The following is a 6,683-nucleotide window of genomic DNA, read 5'->3' as shown; positions in this document are numbered from 1 at the left end:
TTCCTTCGTGTTCTCTTCATACAGCATCCTTTCTTCTTACCTGTAAGTCCCGTCTCAGTTTCTTTTGCCAATCTCTCGGATTTCCATTTTTATTTTCTTAAGCTTCTTCTTACCCTTCTCCTTGGCCACTTTTCTTGCAGTGGTTTTTAAGCGTCACTTGCACCTTCAACGAGAAAGTTGGTATAGTATTGCAAACTAGTGATGAGGATATTTCTGAATTGTATCGATATTTGGTATTGATACGTATCGATAATAATCTGGGTCGATATACATCAATTGGGAATAAAGTATTGATATTATTGATATCAATACGTACAATTAAATTAGAAGTGAAGTTCAGTAAAAAATAGACTATTTATTCAAATATTTGTTTTATATATGATAAACATGTTATTATATTTAATATCTTAATTTTTTTGAATTTTCAATATTTAATATTTTAAATATTTTAATTTACATATATACAGAGCTTATATACTAATTATATCTTATTTCTAATGCAAACGATTCCTTTGCTGACGCCTAAGAGAAAACATTATCCCCTCCAGTTACCCTCCAGTTATCCCTCAGTTGCCCTCAGATTCTAATCCCTTTTCTTCTTACACTTTTTCCTCCGCCATTGTTAGCATTTCTAACGTCCTTTTTTTCAGTTTTTCTCGAGATAATATTTGCATTTCAATTTTTAAACGTCATTCGCACCCTCCATCATTATTCTCTGATTCCAGGCACGTTGTTTCTTCTTTTTTTATGATCTTGACTACCCTCTTACAACCTTTTGCTTCCTATCGTTTGATTGTGTCTATCTCGTTCTCCCTTACCTTCTACTTTGTATTCTATCTTACAACCCTCTCCGTCGAACGCGTTCTCCCCTCTGTGCTCTTCTCTCTTTTCCCTTCGTTCGTACGTTTCGTCCCTTTCTCGCGTGACGTTCCTTCTTTTCTAGTTTAGCTTTCATTCATACGGTTAGGCACACTGTGACGAGGTAATAGACAGTGCGGGAGGAGGAGGGGTCGATCTATACGTACACGGTACTTGACCTGGCGGCATTGATTTTTCGGTTATTAATTGTGCTTCTCTTTACCCGACCTTCTGCACCCTTAACGATCTTCTTCGTCGCGTGTACGTGCGATGGAACAATTTGCACGCGACCACTTCGAACGTGATTGCCTCAGACCTGAATTAATTAAATTAAACAACATTTTCGATTAAGGAGAAGAACTCATTTTATCCGAATATTAATCTATCCGTCTTATATATTAATTAATCTCTTATCTAATCATTTGTTATTCAGGGGTAGCAAGTGCTAGTTATCCTGTAAGCTTTAAATCCTTTTAACAGCCTGTATAGAACAGATTGACGCGAAGTGTTGATCTCAAGACCGCAACTTCCGTTTTAAAGGAGCGCTCTTGACACCGTCAGAGCTTTCGAACATGGATATAGCTGGTAGTCGCTTTGTTTCTAGAGAACCAACCAATGGGAGCGTAAACTTTGCTCCCTCACAAGAGGCACAGAAATTTCCGCGCTACGATAACTTTGATCAACTTCGCTCGAGTCTCTGAAATTGAAATTTAATTCAATTTTATTCGGTTTTATGTAAAAAAGAAACGAGGTAGTTTCGAAATTCATTACCACGTCGATAGACCTTTTTTCTAGACGATCAAATATATTTATCAGAAAAGAAAAACGAGCTTGTATCGCGTGAAATTTCTTCTGGAAGCCTTCAACCGTGTTTGTCTGCCGTGCTCCTGCGGGATTTCAAGCAGCAATTCGTGTCTCTTTTACGAGAGGTTCGAGGATCGCTTCCGATTCATCGATAACCGAAAGCGAAAGGTTCTTACGTGCTGATAAAATGAGATATTTCGTATAGAAGGTACAGGGTGGACGGAAGAAAGGGTTCAAAGGTGACGCTAGAATGAACAAGATAAGTGAATTTCCCCTTATCGTGAAATGCGACTCGCAGGACGTGCACATCAGTAATATCGTCGTTTATCGATTCGACCCGTGTTATCTATGGTATTTGCGTTGCACTCTGCTCCTGCGTTTATCGCGAATACGATCCTACAGATTCCGCACGCTGCCATGGATGGATCTTCTTTAACGTTTCTACGATCGCATTCAAATACAGACATTCGATTTATATTTCTCCTCGGAATAGGCGACTGATAAAGTGTCGTCATTTTTCAGGAAGAATCAATCTTTTGCGAATAGGATCATTTAAAACAGGCCTGGCCAACCGAAATGGTTTTATTGTAAAAATTAATTTTTCACGTGGACTGTAACTCAATTAACTCCACTTGCGCATTATAACAATGACATATGCAAATTTTCATTTATTTAATATTTTCTGTATACATAAAACGAGAAAGAAAAGTTTCAATAGAAATATAAAATCGCCCGGAGGGTCGCGTGTTGTCCAGGCCTGATTTAAAAGAACGTCAAGTAAAAGGAAGAAGTCGAGGGAATAAAAGACGCAGTGACGTTAAAATTTCATGAGAAAAAGTGTCACGTGCGTCACTTGTTTTCTTCTTTATCGTTACTTCTTATTAATCCGGCTGGAACACGAAGCTTGACGTTAATCCAGTCGTCGGTAACGTATTATACCAGTAAATCGTTTAACGTGGACGTCAATGAATGTCGTAACGGCACAGAATCGTCACATTTACTCATTGTCGGGAGAGAAGGAGTATTCGTTACGATGCATTCAACTGTGCAATCTTGCGGAAAAAATTCAGGTTCACTAACGGAATTCCAAGGAAGAAGATTAACGCGGCTGTTTACGAAGCAACCGGCAGCTTGTAGACGGCTCAAGTACTCCTAAATGCAATTTAGTTGCGAGTTGGTATCGTCTAGAGAGCCGTCTAAAAATACGTGCGTCGCTTTAATTCCGGTAATTGGGTCGCACGATCTTCGGTCAGAGTTTCAAGCGCGTATAAAAGATGGTCCGGAGACAGAGAGAGAGAAATATACCGGTGACGACGGATGAGGAACATTATTTTAACAACGCTTGACGATACGAAACGCTGTCCTGTGAGCGGTCCGGATCAAAATGTAAATATAGCGAGTATTCATAGTCCACCCTATCATAAATCATGCGTTACCCGTCGCACACGATCGCGATACACCGGAAGTCTCTACTCCTCCCCACCGACATTTCTATCTATCTACATATGTAAAACTAGCATCCCCGTCCTGGCTTCGCCCGCTCTTGGTGAATTTCAAGTAATAATTGATGTATTATTTTTTGGTGATTAATTTCTAGTATTTCAGAGATGCCGTCCGTGATCTAAATGTTTTTAATCATTTGTATGGGTGATCTTTGTAAGTAAAAACCAAGTCGATATCTCATCGGGTCTAAGAGATATTGACGAATCCGTCTAAATAGATTTTAACCCTTTTTACACTCTTAAGAGTCGAATTTCTAAAAATCTCTTCTTAGTGGGTGCTTGGATCATTTGTCTTTATATATATAGATTCAAATTTCTATGTAACAACCTTCACTGATATCGAATTTGTATTTCTCTGCGGTTGCACGATTAATCTGGCAGAAATTCAGTGACTTTACGCCCAGATTCGTGCAAGAAAACTCGGTTGAATTGCACAGAAACGGGAAACAGTGCCGGGAACAAGAAGCATAAATCAGAAGAGCAGGGACGTCGAAGTGATTCGCATGCTTTGATGCCCGACCTGGGCAACATCGTTGATCGAGCACACCTTTGTAGCTTGTGCCGTCATACGTGCAGTAACACGGCCAGCTAATGACAATACATCGCGTTGAACAATTATGCTTTAACGCTAACGATATTACACGATCGATACTGTTACGAAATTGATCTAGCCATGGACCACGCTCGCGTCGAAGGGCCATCGAAAACGAGCAAGACGCGATCTTAATCGAATTCGTGTGTTCGTCACTGATCAATCATCTTCGATTCAAAATGATATCGACGATAGCCTTGCATCGACGATCCACGTGCCGCGAAAGGGATAGCATATTTTCCATCGATAAAAATAGATTTCGCGTAAATCGAATGTTTTGATTCCACGTTTATCGAATTCCACGTACATATTCACGTAAGCCTCGACCATCGATCGGTATAACGTCCGATGGTTTTTCTTTTACCTCTGTCCGAGGGAAAAAGAATTTCTTCAGTCGAGCGATCGTCGTGATCTCATCAGAGTGGAACGAGAAAATCGAGATCCAACGAAATCGTGAAATTTCCTGGCTCGTTCCTTGCCCTTTCGAAATACTACTGGTTATCGAACGGCTCATTGTAGCCGAACAAAAAACAGGAACAATTGGGATTTTTCTTTTATTTCTTTCACGAAGATTCCATCCGCCCACACCACTTCTCGTTTTTCCTTTCCTACATGGAACGGAGTTCGTACGTTATGAGAATCTTTATTGCGTCTGGATATATCCTTCTCGTGTTCCAATAACAGTATTGCTACGTTAGAAAAAAAGCATTCATTCGCGCTTCGTGACACGATTAACCCTTTCGCTCCGAAGGACGCACGTACGAGTTCTTGAAAGACAAATTTGACGAAACCCTTAGAAATAATTTCAATAAAACTCGGTGAATCTTCTGGACCGTATTACTGCTACGGTCAGCTATATCGCGTACTTTCTGTTCGAAAATTATGCTTATCCTCGGAAGAGCGAGCAAGCATACAGCCGTCGAAATTGTAGCATCTGCAGGGCTTACATGAAAGAGCAATTCGTGTCGAACGAAAGTGCCAGAACGTGGGGAACTTGTAATATTGAAACTTGCCGTACGAGTATCCTGAACTGCCGGTATAAAAATCTTGTTATAAAGGCTGTTTTAGTTGGCGCTCGACTTCCCGGATTTTTGATTATATTTTTCACGCGAGTACGAACTCGGAGTAGATAAATTACGGTATTCGAGAGAGCGATTTGGATTTTAATAAAATTGATACAACGTTTCGAATCGCGATGCAACGAATGGTCTTCCTGCTTTTCCTTTTTTATTTACGGTCGCAATCAATTTCTCTGGCTATCGTTGATAATATACAGATGTATTCTACACCAAAGATTCGATTTTCGAGTAGCAAATGTTACGTGATATAAATACGTTTCGCTGAATTATTGGTGTTGAAGAATTTTACAAAATCTCCGTTTTACTTTCCTCGGAAACATTATTGTTCCGGATTTGACGAAGCAATAAAACTTCCAAGTTTTCCTGCTGACAGATCGCAAAAGAGACCTTACTTAAGCAAACGTCGAATCCTCGAGTGAAAATGTAACGAGTTGGATAATAATTAACGAAGTTGTATCCCTCTTTAATTAAAGTTTAATACGGTAAAAGCTAAGTTTCACTCGATTAAAACGAGTTATTCACTGCTGTCGGATAGCATTCGTTGCTTCGATACGAATAATAACATTTTTACAAACTTTTTGAGGATGTATTACAATTGACTTGCCTTTTTATATTTGATTCACTTTCAATCGTAACTTCGTCGTGTTGAAGCAAAAGAAAAACGATTTCATATCGTAACTTTTGGTATTTGTATAATGTTCGATACCCGTTATGGAGATTTTTATGTTCTGAACCGTTGAATGTAAACCCTGTAGTATGTTTTATATAGGAGTTTTTGTTCGTGCAAATATTGGACATCGATGCGAAGGAACGCATGCAAAAAAAGGCACTCGAGAAGTTTTCGTTTAATCTGTGTAAATGTTTTTTCATTTTAAATTCGATTCGTCGATACACAAGTACAGTCGACTTACTTTTCAGAACAGTTCTCATGAATATTTATCACTTTTTTTTATATTTCAAAGGAGCTTTCACATCGCGAAAACTGTATATTTTTCATATAAAGAGAAATCGAAAAGTCCTCTACGATATTTCAATATCTGCCGTTTCGTTTTCGAGATGGGAACGATTCAAAAGTGGATGCTGGATTTTTAAACGATTACTTTACAGTTCGTTAAATGGAAAAATGCTTTTCGGTGTCCCTTTTTTTACACTTTTGAAACGTCATATGTATTCTGAGAACAATGGATATGTGGTAACAAAGTTGAAAGTGGTTCTGTTTAATGCGAAAGGTTCTTTGTATCGCGTTTCAAACGTATAGTCACTTAGAGCGTGGCTAATCGATAGAAAAACTTCTTTGATGTATTCTACTTTGCAGTGAAACAGATCAACGATAAATCCGCCTTCGGCGCATCCGCTGTGGGATCAATTGAAATTATGTCGTTCTCAGTTTTTAATCATACTTTTTTTTATTGATAATGTAATTTGATTGAAAATACACTAGAGAAAATTAATTCTGGACACTTACATTTTTACTTAAATTTCGCATTTATTCAAATTATTTAATATATAATCATTTATATTTTATATTCTAATCTGTAAAAAGACATTTTTGTGTTGCCAGACGAAAAAACAAAAATAACAACACAGTTTAGATTTTTTAAAATTAAAATTTTAAAACATTTACAAACCAGATCATGTGAAAATATTAAGTACAAACATTATAGAGTATAATAAAAATATTACGGTATCAATTTAGCATAGCAGAATATACATTTTCTGCGCAAATATGAAATAAAGAATATTTTTATACAAAGTGTCCAGAATTAATTCCACTAGTGTACAGTGATCAGAGTGGATAAAAGCATTCGTTTTCACGTGTTTTCACGTAAAATCGGAGGACTCGCGTCC

General features: G+C 38.0%; 1 protein-coding gene across 1 annotated transcript in view; it reads left to right on the top strand.

Moving 5' to 3' along the window:
- Positions 1–6,683, top strand: part of LOC114871334 — a 43,858-nt gene that overhangs the window by 15,266 nt on the left and 21,909 nt on the right. The window lies entirely within an intron of this gene.

Source organism: Osmia bicornis, chromosome 12 (assembly GCF_907164935.1).
Source record: "Osmia bicornis bicornis chromosome 12, iOsmBic2.1, whole genome shotgun sequence".
NCBI classification, from domain to species: domain Eukaryota; kingdom Metazoa; phylum Arthropoda; class Insecta; order Hymenoptera; family Megachilidae; genus Osmia; species Osmia bicornis.
Note: the sequence above shows the minus strand (reverse complement) of the source record. Positions and strands in the feature narration are given on the sequence as shown.